This window comes from Talpa occidentalis, unplaced genomic scaffold, assembly GCF_014898055.3.
Source record: "Talpa occidentalis isolate TD23 unplaced genomic scaffold, MPIMG_talOcc4v2.1 talOcc4.7, whole genome shotgun sequence".
Classification (NCBI taxonomy): domain Eukaryota; kingdom Metazoa; phylum Chordata; class Mammalia; order Eulipotyphla; family Talpidae; genus Talpa; species Talpa occidentalis.
This window is the reverse complement of record NW_023605083.1, coordinates 41,322,013-41,342,171: the sequence shown is the minus strand read 5'-3', so window position 1 is coordinate 41,342,171 and position 20,159 is coordinate 41,322,013. Positions and strand designations below refer to the sequence as shown.

Genomic DNA, 20,159 nt, shown 5'->3' with positions numbered 1-20,159 from the left:
TCTCAGCACTATGAAGCTATCCGCAGCCACTCTAGCATGAGTTAGATCCCCAGTCAGGAAGCTACCCACATCGTGCAGCAGACCTCTCCTGTCTCACCTGCTGCTCCCCTCAGCAGTGTATTTCAGTCAGTCCACCTGTTCTGCTCCCCACTCTGTCTCTGGTGAATCCTCACTCCCCACACCTCTGGCCTAAAACCCAGCTCTTGGACGCATAAATAAATAAACTAAATAAAAAAAAATAGATACTAGGAAACCTGGGTCTGTAAATACAGTCTCTGCACCCAATGACCCTAGAGACCAGTGAAAACAGGGAATACACAATGCTGTCATACATTGTTAAAATGACAACCAGAAAAGAAACAGCAAGTTACAATCCCACCATCAGAGCATGATGATGTCTAATTCCTTACACACACACCAACCTTCACTACACACACACCAACCTTCACTAAGAATGCTAGCTTGATGGGTGAAAATGTTTATCATGCTAATTTGCATTTCTTTGACTACTATTGAAGCTGAACAGTTTTTTCTTCCCCAGATATTTATACTGTTCTGACATGTTTGTGGGAAATTGCTGCCTTAAAATCGATGCAATTGTTTGACTTCTCTATGCATCTACTAGAGTTTCATTTTTCTTTTTATAGAATTCCTACAGCTCTTTAGAAATAGTTGAAATAATCAATATTGTGTTAGAAGCTTATATTTATGGTATATGGTTTTATAGAGCCTATTTATCTTCATAACAGTATAAGGAAGAACAAAGAAGGGATTTTTGTATGGTACATGCAAACATTATCATAAATTATGAAGGTTTTCTGTGATTCTAAAAAAGGAATGAAGAATCAATTTCCCTTTTCTCAGTACCTGAATTTATTTTTGAACTCTCCTACTCCTTCAACTAGTTTTTTGTGCTGAAAGAAGACATGTAGAATCGGTCTGTTGTAGTAAACCTTATGATTGACAACCAAGTCCCTGCTTCTTTTGTGCATGCAGAACCCAATTTTGTTCTAGTTGCTACTCCTCTGAGAAGGTAACCTTAAACCCAACTTAGTGGTATATCCCAATCAATCATATTTATTCCCTTCTTTTTGCAGCAGCGATTGGTTTTTGTCAGCCCATGACATGCTTTTAGCCATGGGGTTGAGGGAGAAGTCCACTGGTTGACTCTGAAAACTGTTTCCTTACTTTTATAAAAGATAAACAGAAAGAGACCATCTCTTCTCATGTTGCCAAACAGTGGCATGTCAATTTATGATATCTAGAATGGTGACTGCCATCTTTCAACCCTACTGAAGACGATTGTCCAGCAAAGTCCTCTTCAGAAAGAAGCCGGATCCTTGATATCACTGGTCACTGAATAAATCAACCCTGCTAAGGATACATTCTTCAGGACTTCTTTAAGTTTCTTTATTGTTGAAGATATTTCACTTTTGTTATCCATAATATCCTGAGTGATACACTTGGATTTAAACTTACAGTGAAACCTAAAGGACATCACTTCACTTTTGAGTCCAGAAGAGGAGCTGGAGGGTAGAGGGAGGTATATGGGTTGGTGTGGGGGGAAGAAATTGTTCTTTGTCTCTCAAATAATCATTTTACAAAAGCAAAGCCATGTTAATGTCAGAAAAAAAAAAGAAAAGACAAACTCTCAGGAAAATAATTTTTAGAGGCTTAAGTCATTAACCATTTAAAAATATCCCAGCATTTTATCCTTATTTTCTTTATTTCTGTGGGAAGTAAAAAATTCCTCCATACCCTGGATGGGAAATCATTTGATGAGTCAAGACATATATTTGTCAGCAAAATAATGGTGTGAATATATTTTTACTTCTGTGTACGATACGAGTTAGGCAAAATCAAGGATCATGGAAGACAGGAAGGCTAGGGAACCTTCACAGAAGTATGTGGTCAGTAGGATTTAGGTCAGTTTCTGAAATGAAAGGGGTACAGAATTTTAGTCAGGTAAATGGTATAAAAACCCAAGGCTAAGAATAACTGTGGTGAATGCACAGGCATCGGCAGCACTCCAACCTGAATAGGATGACAATTTCATCCGGGTGTTGGTTCCTAACATTAGGACTTAGGGTCCTTTTAGTTTTCAAAGGTCTCACATGTCTTTTAGTTTTTAAAAGCAATTTGCATTTATTGTTTTTATTTCAAGGACAATCTAAAACAGTAATATGAGCATATATAGATCATTAATTAGCCACTTAAACCGGGTTAGTGCTACATCATTGCAGTGCCTATTTCCATATTCCTATGTGATTCAGTACAGGTAAGCACTTCCGGTTACTAAAACAAAAAAGGGGGAGAGGGAATGCTTAATGAGGAATAGTCTGCTATATATTTATTGGTTCCTTTTCCTATTTTAGCACTCAGCTGGACCACATTTACTGGTTTCTCTTACATTTGGTTGTGGCCAGGTAACTGAGTTCTGGCCAACAGAATGTGGCAGAGGGTATGTGCCATTTCCAGTTCTGGTCCATGTAAACATCCATCACATACAGCACATACGTCTTATAGCACATACAGTTCTTGTTCTCTTTTCCAAATTATAGGATGGACTAAAGGCAACTGAGGATAAAAAGTAGGTGAAATGACATAATGGAAGGTGACAATATAGAAGGCTGCCTGACCAGACTTTGACGTGGGTGAAAAATGGAATTTAACCAGTTTCAGACACTGAAAAATTTCAGGCTTTATTGTTTTAATACCTAACTACTACACAAAACTTTGGACAGAGAAAAGGAGAGGATGGGTGAAACCATTATGAACCAACCATTCAACCAATGGGTGAACCATTATGAAATGAACCTGCTTTCCGGGGTACCAGCAGTACCAGTTAGCAATAGCACAAAAATTGTTTGGTAAGGCAGTTACCACATAATGAGAAATTTTCAGTTTCACATTCTGGTGATTATTCATTTAAATACCCTTTAACATAGATTTTTTTTTTTAAAGGCAGAATGCTGACCTTATCTGTAAATAAGATAATTTACAGAGTTCAAAATGACTTTATTAAAATTGGCATCTGAGCATTTCTCATTGCCTTTAAATTATTAATAACATTCTGAACATTTACATGCATACCCACTGCTGTAGAATCTGATTATCTGTAGCAGTGACTGGTAGTACCTTCTAATATTTTGAAAGCTAATCTTGGTGATTTGGTTTCAGCAAAACACTGCCTCTAACATGTTAAATTGTACTGGTTTTGTAATTTGCTTGGTATTTAATTTATAATATAGCTTGATTTTATGCTTATATAAGATACATGGGCATAAAAGAAATAATTTTTATATATTTAAATTTCTCACAATAGAATAAACTTATGTTAACACTGAATTCGCATGAATTGTTTTTTTTAAAAGGGATATTCATTACTGAAAATTAAGAAACCCTGGAGGAGATCAACTCTAAAATCTCTCTCAGCACTAAAATGAAAGCAATGAGGAACAAGGGGCCTGCAGTGAAACCCACTGAAGCTGTATAGAAGCTGACTCTTACATACACGGTTGTGGGCCCGTTATTCAACCTCCTCAAACTCTGTGACTTACCTGAAAAGTTAAGATAATAAGTATTGCCCTTTAGGATTATGCTATTGGCAAAGCACTAGCACATGATAAATAGTGACTATTTATTTACCTGTTAATAAGTAAATCATTTGCATTCTCTTCCATTTTCTAGCACTTCACCCTGGTTGAGTTGTGATTTACATTTGAACAAGGTTTTGATTTTGTTAAATTCATGCCATATTCAAGATCAACTTACTTAGGAGAACTGCTGACATTTAAAAAATTCATAGTTTTTTTAAAGTATAAATTAGTGCTCCTAAAAATGATAAATGTTAAAATTTTAAAAAATGAAAAAAAACTTAGTGCTCCTAACAACCAATAATGCATAGTTATACATAGCAAGGCAGATTTAGGTAGCTCTTGACTTGGAAATACTTTATACCAAATTAATTCTATTTCTTAGATGCAGATTAAAAAAAACCCAAATGTTCTTTCTGGTATATTAAACTATAACTCAGAGTTGCTATTAATTCTGGCTGGCTTCCCTCATAACTACCCAAAATTTATAAACCGTTCAGATTGAGAAGGCTTTGTTCAAAAAGTCTTTAGTTTGGGGGGATGTTTGAATAGGTTCTGTTGAATTTACATTTTATTAATAAGCCAGCACTTGTTTGACTCATTTCCTCTTTTTTTTTTTAAGATTTATTTATTTATGCATACAAGAGCTGGGGTATAGGCCAGAGGTGTGGGGGGTAAGAGGATTCACCAGAGATGGAGTGGGGAACAGAATAGGCAGACTGACTGAAATACACACACACTGCTGAGGGGAGCAGTGGGCGAGTCGGGAGAGGTCTGCTGTGCCATGTGGGTTGCTCCCTGGATGGCTGGGGATCAAACTCATGCTGCAGAGGATGCGGATTGCTTATAATGCGGTGCTTAACCCCTTGCGCCACCAGGGAGGCCCTCATTTCCTCTTAATCTTGGTTCACACTGTAACCTGTGTATCACAGAAAAGAAACCCTAGCACTATTGGATTGAAACTAATCAGAGGCTTTTTGACACAGAGCTGTCTTAACTGTAACAGGCAGTAATTTAGAGGAGTTTTCTGTTATGACAGAGACATCTGGAAGCACTGAAAAGAAAGAAGGTACAAAATAAAGAAATAAATGATCCCCCAGAGTGGTTTGGAACCCCAGGAGTTCTTGTCCATCTGGAACATTCAGTGTTACATTCTAGGGACACAAGCCACTCTTTCTCTGCCGGAGGGATAATCATCTATAATTTCTTATGGACAGCATAAGTGTCCCAATGGTTAGACCTTTTGGAAATCACTGGCATTAGCAAAAGGCCTCCTGTCAGAAAAAGATTACTGAGGAGTAGCAGGGAAATATTTTCCATGGAAAAGTGTGTTCATAGCTGTTAGAATGCATAGAGCTGGTTAAATGAGAGAATTTGGACTTTTGCAGAGACAAGTGGAGGTCCTGTTGTGCCACAATCACAAGTGGCCACTATAGAAACCATCACTTAACATTGTTTTCCAGCTTCTTGCATGCATTTCATTCCATGCTGACTCTCAGTCAAACCACAGGAGGATCTTTAACCTATTTTGAAGTCATCAAATGTAGGTAACTTCCAGCACAGTCTCAAATATCTCCAGATTAGCTGAGAACATTTGGGCAGACAGTGAGTGGTACAGGTCTTTGCATGAGAGGACTATCAGTCTAAATCCCAGCTCAGCTGCTGAGAAGCTCAGAGATAGTGGGTAAGTGGATGAACCTTCCACTCAGCCTCTACTTCCTCCCACATCATGTGGGTAAAAATGTCTATGTTGTCACTTACATGTGGAATAAAGGGAGGCTAAACAAAGGGTTACATAAAACCAACCCAACAACAAAATCTAGAAAGTTGACTATGGAACTGAGTCTACCAGAGGACGAAGGAAAGGGGCAAGAGCAAGGTGGGAGGGTGTGGACTTCTAGTGAGTCTGAGACCTGGGACACGACGTTAAGGGAAATCAGACATGGAGGACTGTCATGTCCAGCATGTAGTAAATCCTTGTTGTCTTAGTGCTCATTATATACTATTTTAATTGCAGCAGGTGTAACATCAAAGCATACCATATAATGGTAATATGTATGAGTGATTAGTCTATTTTCTTACTATTATCTATTTACTTCACACAGTAGGGTACCAGGTGGTTAGTTCTCACGCACATAATCTTATCGCCTCTTAGCCAGAGCCTGGGAAGTTCACTCATTATTTTTGTTATTCTCAAACTGTGGAGATGTACGCAGGTCACTTCCAGGTTCTCAACACCAAGTCCTGTCACCCAGAGGTTTTCCTCTGAGATGCATGTGTTTTCACATGCCTTGAAGACGGGTCAAGGCCCTTTTGCTCACTGCGCAGGGTCTCTCCATTTTGTTATTCTCAGACTGTGGAGATGTAGAAGCCTGACTCCACGCAGGTCACTTTCCAGGCTCTCAACACCAAGTCCTGACACTCAGAGGTTTTCCTCCTAGACACATGTGTTTTCACATGCCTTAGGGACTCGGGTAAAGGCCCTTCTGCTCACTACACGGGGTGTCCTCCAACAGGAGGGAGCCCCATGGATTATGGTGGGGGACTACGGGTGTCTTGGTAGTGAGTGTGGTGTGGGGTGATCCTAATAAATTATATTGCACATTTATCCAGAGTATATTGTGAAGAAGCAGCTATTAATATCATTATTATTTAAGATACTATAATTTAAACATTCTCTTACTTGCAGCCCAAAGCATTCTAATTGCAATAAAAGCTTTATTATTACAAATATCAAAAGGTTAATGAAATGTCTTAGCTCAGCAATGCAGATGTTGATAATTTCCTCGATTGCCAACCCCAGACTGGTATATCCATTTACTTATACAAGTCACTCTACATGCAGGAATTATCCCCTCTCCCCTCTTCCAAACACACACACACACACACAGAGGAAGGAAGGTTTTACACGGTCATCTAGAACAGAGAAAAGAATGAGTTTTTTCCAAAGAGTTCACAATCTACCTCAACTCTCAGAGACTCCTTCTAAAGAAGCAGAATATAAGTGAAAACTAGAGTATTATAACAGACTTAAGGAAGCATTGAATACACAACATTCTAGGTGTCAAGTTGCTGCTAAAAGAGAAGAGCATGTCCCCAATCTCTGTACAATACCGAGTGACATTAGGGCAGCAGTGGAACAGAAATGTCAGAAAGCAGCATTCCACGCGGGATCCTGGCCACACTGGCTGTGCTGATGATTTCAATAAAACGACTTGTAGAAATGGGCTTCAATAATGATACAAAATTAGAATGTGTGAACTTATTCCTAAGCTCAAGTGAGACACTCAAGAAATTGCCATAAAATACTGGAGATGAGCTAAGGTCATGACGTATGGCAAATGGTTATGAAGAAGCTTAACTTATTAATGTTCCAGTGACCTCATTTATACCTGCTGATTAAGGAGGGCAGTGAATATTCAGATTACATTGCAACATTAAAATTAAGGAAAATAGCTATAAATTTTTTATATTCCATAATTTAAAACCCGCTGGGTCTCCCTGGGGGTCTACGGGTTGAGTCTCAGTGCTATCCCCACTCTAGCCTGAGTATGATCCCAGCCAGGGAGCTAACTCACATGGCACAGCAGACCTCTCCTGTCCCACCTGCTGCTCCCCTTAGCAGTGTATTTCAGTAAATCCGCCTGTTCCGCTCCCCACTCTGTCTCTGATGAATCCTCTCACCACCCTGCCCCACACCTCTGGCCTACTCCCCAGTTCTTCTATGCAAAAATAAATATAAATAAATAAAATAATTTTTAAAACTCCCTCAAAAAGACACATGCATTAATTTATCAAATTTTAGATGTTGAGTATCCCAATACAATTTAATCTTTTCCTAGAGAAGACAACTACATGTTTTCCATTAGAAAGTATGGGGTATGGGAAAATAAGTTAAGGAAGATACTACAGAAAACACTCAAAGTGTATAGTGAGAGGCTCTTAAAGTTCGTAGGGTCAGAGACTACTTTGAGAACCAGGTGACCCTGGGGCTGCTCTGAGGATAAAGCCAATTTGCATATCTGGATTCCATTTGTTCCTTACAAGCTTAGATGCAGTGGGACGCTAGTTAAATGCACTTGCATCAGATCTCTAATTCTTCTGTAGTTCCCTAAGGGCATTGGATGGGACACTAGTAAAAGAAAGTCCACAGATTTTCTGACCTACATGATGGTCAGTTAGCATCATGGGGCTCCCCAGTGCCATAAGGACTCCCTAAATCTTAACAGAATCCACCAAGTGTAGGTAGAGTCAATGCTGATGAATCAACTCTCCAAGTGTCCTTTCTGACAGTTAATAGTTTCATGTTACATTATGTTCACCTGAGAGACTCTTCTTCCAACACAACTGACCACCAACATACTGAAGAGCCATAAAGAGTAACTGACACTTTAAGCTCATAGAAGAGTCCTAACAATAGCCACTTAAAAATGATAGAGATTTCATCGAACACTTTAAAAATGTTATCCCATTTCTTCCTTAGAGGAGCTATGTAAGATTATAAAATATGACTCCAATTTTATAGATGAGAAAACAAAGTCTAAGTCATGTGACCAAGTTCACACAGGTAATAAGTAGCCAATACATATCTTGGTGTTATGGGCTGAATGTTTATGCTCCTCCCAAATTCCTATATTGAAGTCCTACCCCACAATGGTACCAGGAAGTGAGGAATTTGGGAAAGAATGTGGTTTAGGTGAGGTGAGGAGGGTAGAGACCTTTTGATGGGATTAGTGTCATTACAAGAAGAGGAAAAGGACACTAGGGCTTCCCCGCCCTGCCATGTGAGGATAATAGCATAAAGGTGACTATCAGCAAGTCAGGAAGTAGCCTCATCAAAACTCGACTATGCTGGCACCCTATCTTGGACTTTCCAGCCTCTAGATTGGCAAGAAATAAATGTCTGTCTGTTGGTTAAGTCATTCAGTTGATGGCATTTTGTTATAGTAACCCAAGCTAACCAAGCCAACCAGGATGGTTAAGCCTGTATTTTTTAACCTCTGTACTTTGCACATTCCAACTAATATAAACATTACATTTTGTAGTCTTAGTCTGAAGTGCCAATCCAAAATTAAATAGGTTAATAAAAGATCAACACAAACATTTCTAAGTCTCCTGAAATGATTTCAATTAAACAAGACTAGCTTTTGAAATATAATAAAAGGTATTGACATTGAAAGGAAAAAAGGTGTCTTTTCATTTAATTGTTAAAATCCCCCATCTATATCCTGCCCACATTATTCTTGGCTAATAATAGCCTGTTTCACTCAGTGTCAACAAAGAATACAGAATGCTGTAATCCAAATGTGTGTTATTTTGTTGTACATTCCCGCAAACTATAATTAGCAAATATCATCTTTAAACATCAAGTCAAACATTTTTTAAATTGTTCTTACAAAAAATTCAGGAGCAAAGAGTTGGAAAAACATATTTTGTTAAAAAATAAAAGCAAGAAAAATAAAACTTGTTCTATCTTATATCATGATTTGACTTTGAATCTATCATCACATTTGCTAATTCTTTTTAAGATGTATGAAATGGGTGTGACTTGAAGCAAAGAATATTCCCACCATAATACAAACATGAAAGAAAACACATCAAAGATGATAGCAAGGACATGTCACTTAAGAAAAGAACTAATAAAAGATCATGGATTTAAAGACATGATGATTATTGATGACCTTAGCAAGAGTCAGCTTGTTGTTGATGAATGTAGAAGCACAACCATAGTAATTTAAAAAAAAAGTATGGCACCTCCATACAATGGACTGCTCTGCAGTGGTTAAACAGATTGAGGCACATCTGTAAACACTAAGTCAGAAATATGTCTACTAGAAAAGCAAGAATCCCAACAAAATGAAAAATATTTCATATCTGCAACAATGAAAATATCATTATTCAGAAATGTATGGAGGTATAGCTAGATGGATAATTGTATTTGTATACATGTAAATGCACAGGAGAATTGTCTGACATGACACAAACTTATACCAGATGGCTCCTGGAATGTTGTGTCACCTCCTCTGGGCTCAGCTCTGACTTTAGTCATAGCTGTGGTATGTGAGTCCACACAACCTCAGATGCATGCTAATGTTGTTCCATCAAAAGAATTTGCCTGTGATCTTTCCATTTTTTGCTTTGGGCACATCTCAAGAGAGCCTACTACAGTTTCAACATCTAATTTCATTGAAAGAAAGCAAAGCAAAGTATCAAAGAAGGAGAATTAGTACATTTCCCATAGTTGAAGATCTTAAGTAGGCAAGTTGAAAGACCCACCAAATAGGTGGTGCAGCTAGTGAGAAAAAGAATTCAGGCACATCATTATGAAATGTCAAAATGCTAGTAATAAATAAAAAGTCTTCAATGCTTTCAGAAATAAGCAAATACATACTAAATAGAACAGTCTAGGAATCAGAATGGTACTTAACTAGGACAATGGAACACAGCCTTTGAAATTCTGAAGGAATATTATTTCCCACTTAGAATTCCATATCCATGTAAGCTATAAATACGCATCATTCTAAGTGTAGAATATTAAAAATTTTTAGAACTGTGAGATCTCAAAATAGTTCCTCTAAGAAATGCTTTCCCAGGAAACTCTGGAACATGCGCTACTCCAAATCAAGAGAGAGGAGGGCACAGGACCTGGGCACAAGGGATCTCATAGGCATGTGGCAAAGAGACATTCTCAGAGAACAACAAAGTCCCAGGTATAACAGTGCTTTAGGTCCAGAAAGCAGCCAGGGACAATTGGAGCCATGACTCCAAGCAGGGAGGAAACAGAATTTACAGATAGCATAAAGCATTGACCCTCAGGGAAATGGTGTTCAGACATATTTATAGAGCTTTTAGAGCATTTGGGAAGGACTAATAAAATGTACATTTAAAAAAGAGTCAATATTTGCCTTCAGAATAAAAAGTTATATAAGCAATGAATTTGTACACTATTTGTTCAGTGAGCAGGGTTTTTTTTTGTTTTATAGCCACAATATGCAAACACTAAGTATTAATTCAACCAGAAATGGAAATAATACTGTTGGCACGTGGAAGGTGAGTACACCTTCAGCCGTCAAGGGTGGGGTGGACTAATTTCTAGAGAGACTGGTCTAATAAACCTAAAGTTTCCTCTTCTGCAATTATAATTAATTAAATAATGTCTAAAATTCGTAAGTCAATAAAATAATAATCTAAGTATATTATTTATAAACACTAGGAGAGCTGGAAGTCATTACCACTAGGGGACAAGGGACTACACTTGTTCTCATAAATATGCTCTTCATGCTAATTATGCTTATTTATTATTTGAATATTAAAATAGTTAAAATTTTTCCCTATAATTTATAGCTATTTTTTTTATTTGTGCCATTTTTTTTTTTAAATTTCAGGTCTATCACCTAATAAGAATAGTCAGTGTATGCTATCTCCCTTCTCATTTCCCATTCATTCTTCATCCTATTATAAACAGGTTTCCACTCTTTCCACCACTTCACAAGAACTTCTTTCACTAAGGCCACCACTGGTTCTGCTAATTCCTCAAACCAGTAGGCACCCAAGCAACTGGTGGGGAAACTCAGCTTCTCATTAAGGACTGACAGCTCCATAGTACAGCTTCATGATGTAAGGATGAGTTAAGCCAGAGAAGAGAGCCTTCTGTTTTCTCTCTTTTCGGTTCCCTCTACCAATACCTTAATTCAACTATACAATTTTTCTTTGGGACCACTGGAATAGCACCCTTACCAGTATCGCTTCTTCTACCACCATGACATCTCACATACTGCCATAAAAATCCTTTGACATGTAGAGATCTGCTCATTTCCATTAACAAAATCCCTTAACACAGATATTTCACTAGGAGGTGGTCATTACCAGTGTAACTGTACACCACAGATGCTTAACACTGTATAGACTGAATTCTTGTTTTATACAACACAGACTTTTACCTAAAAAATTGTGCCCCTTTTGGGCCTCCCCTGGTGGCGCAGCAGTTGAACGCTGGGTTGCGAGGCTGCCCGCAGCCTCTGCAGTGCCAGTTCGGTCCCCAGCCACCAGCGAGGGTCCCACCAAAAAAAATTGTGCCCCTTTTCCATCTCTGGGTAAATCTTTAACCTCTTTAGGTTTGATTCTTCATCAGCAAAATGAAGTGTTAGACAGGCTCAGTGAGCAACCATTGATTCTAACTATGTCCCATTAATCCTACAAGGTAAGTGAGGAGGAGGTAAGTGAGGAGGAGGCAGAGCTGGTGGGCATCAGGGACCCCTTATACTATGTCAACTAGAACTGCTTCAGTGTTTCTGTTATATATCTGGCTCCCCCAAAAGAGCTTATTTGAAAAAAGAATTTTTTTCTATTATTTTATTTTGTCTGGAACTACTAGCCAGACAAACTGATGAAATTAAGCAAAAGAATTAAATAGTAGAAATAAAAACCAGAAAGGACGTATCTAAGTTATCATTATTTGTAGCAGATATGATTTTATATCTGAAAAACAGGAAAATGCACTGAAAAGCTACTAAAAATATATATTATAAATAATAAATGAAATTAGTAAAATATGTAAAACCATTATCTCCCACATTTAAAAACTATCAATTAAAACAGAAAAAAATTAGCTACCCAGGGATCAATTGAACATTAAAAATGCAATATCCATGTGAAAAAAAATTTAAACTTTAAAATACTAATTTAGCTCAAAGACCATAAAGATATTTTCTCTATTTAATTACCCATAAATGTCAACAGGGCTTTTGTTTTTTTACACTAAATAAACAGATTTATTAGTAAGCAAAAATAACTGGGAAAATTCTGAAAAAGACAAATTATAAAGGTAAATAAACCTTTATAATGCATGAAAAAGTAGTCTAAACCTTTAAGTAATTGAAACAGTTGGTAGTGGAGACTAAAAAGACAGATCAATGAAACAGAATGAAGAGCCCCAAAATATACTAAGGTACATATGGGAACTTAGAATATGATAAAAGTGGCAATTTAATTCAGTGCAGAAAAGACAGGTTATTCAATAAATAATGACAGTACAGTACAACTGCCTAACCATCTGGTAAAACCTAAAACTGGATCCTATCCTTATTTCTTATAACAAAATAAATTCCAAACAAAAAAAGAATTAAAAATGAAATTGTAAATGTACTAGAAGAAAATATGGGAAAACATTTTCATAATAGTAGAGTAGGTAAGAAACAAAACTTACAGGATATGAAGGAGCCTACAGATATACTTAACATTTCAGTATGAAAAATATAATCCAAGTTAAAAGTGAAAATCAGAAAAAAAAATACTTGCCGCACACTAAACAGAAAGGAGATTAATTTATTTAATACATAAATAGATGAAATCAGTAAGGAAAAAACCCCTATATTTCAATGGAAAAATGACCAAATAATGTCAAAGGAGGTCATAAAACAAAAAGTACAAATGACTTTCAAACTGTAACAGGGTGGTCCCTAGGAAAAGGGGAGGTGCCAGGTTTCCTCCCCTACCCAAGGAAAGGTGGAGTTGAGCAAGGAGGAGGAGAAACTAGAGAGGAGAGGGAAGGAAGGAAGAAGATGGACAACAAGAAGGAGACCTGGAGGAGGCACATGGAGCAGAGACATGTGAAGAAGTTGCACTTGCTTCTTGGTCTTCATTGGTTGAAACAGATGTGGGTGAGAGACCTAAGGGGAGGTTAACAATGGCAGCTTTTATCTTGATTTTGATTTTATTCCTTCTGTCCCAGATATGCTGAGCCCCTTCTTTCCCCTTCCTATGGGTCCCCACCAGGAGGTACCTTAAACTTGTGGCAGGGTTTTGGGCCTTAGTGGTCCTGTTGTGGGCCAATCCTATTTGGCTGGGCATACATTTACAATGGGTAACTTTGGGTGTTTAATTTGGAAACTATTTTTTCCCTTTTCTGTATTGCACACTAATTGTATTAAAGTTCCTTTTCATTAAAGGTTTTGTACACTAGACTATGTTTTGTCTTGATGCGTTGGATGGCAGAACCTATTTGGAGAAGGTAGGCTTGGGGGTTCCTGGGTGTCCCTCACCCTGTCCTGTAAAAAATGAATGAAAAGATTATAATTGCACACAAAATGGTGCAGCAATATATTTCACTAATGAGCAATGTACATGCAATAATGCAATATACATGCAATAATGTTAGAAAATAGGCATTATGTAGAAATGCACAGAGATTCTTATGTATTTATATAAAATATAGAATAGCTCTTAAAGTCTCCACAGGAAAATGATAATAATGGTTGCCTGTACAGAAATGTGTTCAAAGCAACAATTTGTCCCTTGTTATTTATTTTCCAGTCCTTCTATCATAATAGAATTCCACATTTTAGCCAACTTCATGCCAATTGGAACAAAGATGACATTTCCTAAGTTGGTTGGTTTGTTTTGCAAACAGGTGTGGTTCAGTTTGTACCAATGTTGCATCCTTTAAAATATCATAGCGCTCCTTCTCCCCATTTTCTCTATAGGTTAAATTGTAAAGCTGATTCCTAAAACTAAAGTCACCGACTTGGAGTACAAGAGAAAAGTCCCATTTTGATGAGAGCAGCCTTGCACATCTTGCCTTGCGTGAATGCCTCAGGACTATGGGAAAGTCTTGATTAAACCATCTGCATGTGGGGGAATTTTGCTATTCATAGATGAAACTAATGCTAACTGACTCAGAAGGGGTAGGGGGTGGGTCACTCAGAGAGCAGGGGCCTTGATAGACCCTTATTAGTGAGTCTGTTTTACAGTTTAGAAATATGGCAAGTGCGACCAATACCATGGAAAGTCTTTATAATAATGACTATTTTCTCTTGAGTTCCTCTCACCTTTCAAGGGCTGTTAGGGCATCTTATCCCTTCAGATTATTACAGTTTCAGGATATTTTAATCATTGTAAAGTCCACATGATAAACCAATTGATTTCTGTGTGTTCTGGCTGTACAAATCTATGAATATAGGGATGTGTGTGTGTGTTGCATAAAAAAGAGAGCAGATTATTCACTTTAATACATCTCAATCTCAGTGGGATTCTTCCTAATTTTAGATTTCTTGAAGCTCAGGCTTTTTATACCATTGTAAATTAAGTTGTTTGTTACTGGATCAATTCTTAATTGGAACCATTCCAATATCCTGCTAGGAGAAGAAGCTATCTTATTTCATTTAAGATGTGCTGACAAGACTGCTAAATATCAACAAGAAGCCAGAAACATTCTCAATCAAAAGGCATAATACATAGCAACAATGTCAACAATCTCTTTGCTTTCAATTTTGATTTATGGTATTCATTTAGAAAAGTCAAAGGAAAGAAAGTAAATTTGGGACCCAACCAGGATATTGGGGATCTGGATGACTTGCCTTCCCTGTGGGTCAGAGTGCATTCTTTTCATACTTCTCATTTTATATTACTGGTTTACAATCCTAATTGAGCATTACAGTCATCCTGAGTGACCCCTAAATTCTAATTCAATGGAAGAATTTAAGTCTAAATCTCAATATTTTTTCAAAGCTGCCATAGTGATTAGAAGAACTGAGTGCCAGTTCTTCATTTAGAAAGACCTGGCATGGATGAATATCTTTAAATGCCTAACATATGCTAAATACCTTGCCAGAAACAAGGAGGCATACACTGGCCTTGTGGCTATGGACCAGCATACTTGAGCTATCAATAATATCACCTTTTCCAAAAACTCCAAACACTGTGCACACATGAATTTCTTATTTTGCTTTGTTTTTTTTTTCCCCAATAAATTCTTGTGTTGTCATCAGTTAAATATGCCCCTTAGGACTTCCTCTATCTTTATTGTTTAAGAAAGTTTATCTAAATTAAAGTAAGGTGCCAAAATGTAGACAAATAGTAAAGGAGGAATCTTGATCAAAATAATAGTATCACGGTTTCCTACTAGAGGAGGTCATTGTGTAATATCAGTCCCACAACATTCAAGAAATGACAGCTATCCTGACCCTGGGGAATTTCATTTGACCTAGACTTGGGATAAAACTGCTCTGGAGTGTCCCTTGAAGTCTACAGAGAGCTGAAGTATGGCATTGTACACCAGAGGTACACCAGGACTGGGGCTTTGAGGGGGCATTCTACCTGTGACTGGGTCATGGTCTGCAGAGAATTTGAAACAATAATACAAGTGATTAGAAAGAGGTTTTGCCTTTTGTTATCATCATGAGTTGGAGATTCTAAACAATGCCAATGATAAAATACTCTTCCCTGAAGAAGTGTTTTATTGGTCTACATTTTAAAACAGGATGGTTCTCAAAGTGTTGTGTGAAGTCAGTCTCTCCTAAGAGGGCAGATACGCTTTTCTCAATAGGTTGAGAATAGGCTCCTTCTTGCCTTAGTATGGGCACTAGAGATCAATCAAGGCCCTGTAAGCCTTGGGAGGTTTATAATTATTAAAATGTGTATTGTTTTGTGTTAAAAGAGAGAAGTTTCAGGCCTACCCATGATGGACCAAACAACAGAGTGATAAATGGACCTAGCTCTCAAATGCACTATGTTGGTTTCTCATAGAAAGCTGACATGTTTGTGAGTATCATTGTCACAAATTATTGATGAGGCTAAATAAAAATCAAGTCATAACTTAGAATAAGTATGAAGTCTTGATGTATTTTATCTTAACAACAACAAAAACATATTCCCTAACTCTAACCACTGAAAATGCAAAGAACCAACGACCAACCCAGTAGCAATGATCACTCTAGTGTCCAGATTAAACACTCTAAATTTCATTTTCCATTTAAAGCAATCAGGGCACTTTGGGGAAAAGATTAATTCTGGACCCAGAGGAGAAAATGTAAAAGACATTCTGGAACATCTTACTATTCAAAAAAGTAGGGAAGCTATTAAAGACTACAAGTTTGTGTCAAAGTCAAGCTAGGTAAGTTTCACTGTGCTACAAAAGAAGATTTGAGCATCAATAAGCATAATAACATCCACAGATTGAAATACTTTAAGTATGTTTAAAATTATGAGTTTACAATTATACTGAAACCACTAAATGATAAACTTTGGAAGATGCCAGGAAAATATCTCATTATATTGAAATATGATAAATAAAGAATCAGCCTTTCCCCTGCTTCCTAGTCAGTCTGTATTAAAGAACAAACAAATAGTTCATAAGGGAAAGTTTATGACAATCACAAAAAGAAAGATTGTAAGACATTATTTTCCGCCTGATAGAACACATTCCCTATGAAGAAGAGATGAGAACAAATCTAACCCCAAACACATCAAGCCTCTAAATTGAATTTCCACTTTATATTAAATACAACCAAAAAAAAGAATATTTTAATCTCTACCATGGGATGTGTTCACAAAATCTACACTTTGGAAAACTATAAAATAAAATAAATTCAAGAAAAGAGATAGAGGAAGATCCTATAAATTAAAAGATTTATCAACCAAAGTCAAACTATTTACCTTATTTGGATTGTGCAATTCAAAATAACTGCAAAAAAAAAAAAGGTTTTTAAAATTAGGGCAACCAGTTCAATATGAATATTTATGTGACAGTATTCATGAATTATTATAAATTTGGTTATGTGTTATGACAATGCAAGTGTGGGTATGCTAAAAAAAAAGAGTCCTTTATTTCCACACACACACACACATACATATATATATATATAAATATTTACAGAGGAAAGTATTTGATGTTCAGGATGTTCTTCAAAATAATCTCAATTATGCAAGAATTAAAGGAATACAGAATAAAAGAGTTTGAGCATGTATTAATTTCTGAAGCTGACTAATGAATAAATGATTAATTACACTATTTTCTCTACCTTTATTTATGCTTCAAGTTTCCCAAAACTAAAAATTTTTAAAAAGCAGTATTTATTAAATAGCTAAATGAAATCCAATGGGCCTAATTTTAAAAACCTATAAGCTCCTCTTTTTGCTATAGTCTCCCCCAAAATGATTGGCTTTTTGGTGATCAGTTTTTATACATCTTGGTATACATCAATCTTAGCAATGATTTGGTATATAGTAGTCACTCATTATGTGTTTATTGAGTGGCAATAACCATTTTTAGCACCAGTAGCAAACAACCTACTCAATCATATTTGTTTATTCATCTACAGATTTAAAAGACTCTGATTTGGTTCATAAGTTTTAGAATAAAATAGCCCTTGGCAATCTTCCTGTGAGAAAGACTGAGTATATCCCACATTAAATGTTATTTTATCTAGCTATTCTTGCACGAACACCCCGATAGTCATGCTTATATTAAACCTAGCTATTAATGGTCTTTTCTATTCTCACATGAACCTCCCAGAAATAACTAAAATCTTGGCATTCTTATTCTTGATGCAGTTTTGAGGTTTTGGCCAAATGTTAAACTTCTGCAATTTTTGCTCCTAACTCACTGAATTTAGCACTACCTAGTACACTGTGGTTAGTGGGAGGTAAGAGGAAATCCAGCCAGAACCTGAAAGAAAAAATTATATGGGGAATAAAACTGAAATGTAAAATGATAAGCTCTTTATGCATCTCTAGAATTTTAAAAGGTAATCTTGATGCCACTATTAAAACCTGGCATCCTTAGTCTAGTTTGATGGCGTGTGAAATGGGCTCCTGAGAATCTGCATTTAGAAGGAGAAATATTCCTATGGGAAGAATGATTTGAATTCCCATTCACCTGCAGGTAGATCTAATTAACATGGAACAGTTTGCAGTGGGTAAAACAGAGATGCTATAAAGGTATCCACTGGTGTTCCTGAAGGACCCTGGCAGTAGCAACAGATGGGACTGCAGGATGCAGAAGGCAGCAGGCTGTTACTGAACACTTAGTTGATCTGGCTACTCTGAGACCTCAAAAACATTGGGAGACCAAGCAATATGGAAAATATCTTGGCTTCCTCTTTCCAAGATACTCTTGGCTGGTGAATTGATGTTCTTGAAGAAGACATCTGCTTGTAGGTGATGACTGAGAAATGGAATAAGTATATAGCATAAATCTTCTGCCCACAATTCCCTACTCTGCCAGCCATTACTGGTACATGTGGGTGTAAATTTGGTAGCTGTCCCAGATTTCAGAAAGGCAGAGATGGCTTTCAACTAAAAATGGGAACTTGAGGATACATTTATCTATCCTTTATTCCATGCAAGGTTTTCTATTAAAGTAACCCATAGATATTATAATCAGGAAACATAGCAAACCTGGTGATTAAGAAATAAAGGACATCTTTACTAAATATCAGAATGATAAGACCATGAAGAAAAGGACTATCATCCATGTTTCATTGAAGTCTGGAAATGAAATGAAAAGAGACTCAGCAAAGTGGCGCTACAATATTCACTGCAGCAGCGAGGGCTGGAGGTAAGGACAGGCCGTTGGTAATCTTATAAGGGTTACCTACAAATCAGTCCCCACCTCTGGGGAGTGCACTGCATGCCAGAGCTAGAGTAGCAAAGATCTTGGGGTCCTTCCAAATTCTTACTGAATGTGGACTGCGTATGGGACAAGGGCAAAGAGGCCTCCGTAGCTACCTCCAAATGAAGACAGCTCTGTCAGGATAAGCAAGGGGCTGCTACCGCAGCTTACCTCCGGGTTTAGTTGGTCTGGAAATTCAAATCCACATAAATCTCTAAAAGAATATAGCCTACCTATCCTGGACAAGCCTTGACCTTCCTCTTTACTTCAGTAAATGATGAAATAAAGGAGAAAAGTAGCATAAGGCAAAAAAAGGTATCAATTTGAAAAAATGAGATTAGATAATCATGTATGAAATTTTGGAAATTCCCTGATAAATTGAAGAGGATTTTGCATGTTTAAAATCAGAAGAAGGGCCTCCCCGGTGGCGCAGCGGTTGAGCGCTGGGTTGCGAAGCTGCCCGCGGCCTCTGCGGCGCCGGTTCGATCCCCGGCTGCTCCCCGGCCACCTGAGGAGGGTCCCACATGGCGCGCAGACCTCTCCTGCCGCCCGCTGCTCCCCTCAGCAGTGTGCTTCGGTCCTTCTGCCTGCTCTGCTCCCCGCTCTGGCTCTGGTGAATTCTCTCACCCTCCCGCGCTTCTGACTGTACCCAGTGCATGTATAAACAAAACAAACAAACAAACAAATAAATAAAACATGCCTCTATTTTAAAAATAAATAAATAAATAAATAAATAAAATCAGAAGAAGCAGTCATTAAAGTGGAGAAAGTCTGAAATCACAAAAAGACTGAGCAAATAGAAACTCTTACTGGGTTGTTTCAAACAAATCTATGAACTAGAATCTAAATCCTATTTGTACAAACTACTAGGAAGACTAAACAAGAAAATATTTTTTAAAAAACAAAATACAGAAAAATACCAATCAGATTTGTAAATTTATATGTAAAATTTACCACAAATTTGACAGATATTTAATTTATTTAAAAATCCTTAGTGTGCATCTAGTAATATATTTGAAATTCATAGAAGGAAATATAAATGATAAATATATTTATAAAATAAATGTAAATTATAAAAATTACCTCAAAAATAGAAAAAACTTAAGAATTTTTTTTACAAAAGAAATTTTAAAGTAAGTGAAGCAACTTGCCTAAATTATACATCTTATAAGAGG

General features: G+C 37.0%; 1 protein-coding gene across 5 annotated transcripts in view; it reads right to left on the bottom strand.

Annotated features, from left to right (window-relative positions):
- Window positions 1-20,159, bottom strand: part of GDA (guanine deaminase) — a 178,210-nt gene that overhangs the window by 95,922 nt on the left and 62,129 nt on the right. The window contains exon 2 of one of the 5 annotated variants that reach the window (XM_054689571.1): window positions 17,028-17,055. The exons of the other annotated variants lie outside the window; for them this stretch is intronic. The gene's annotated coding sequence lies outside the window, so the exon portion shown is untranslated. The remainder of the gene's footprint in view (window positions 1-17,027; window positions 17,056-20,159) is intronic. 5 annotated transcript variants of the gene reach the window in all.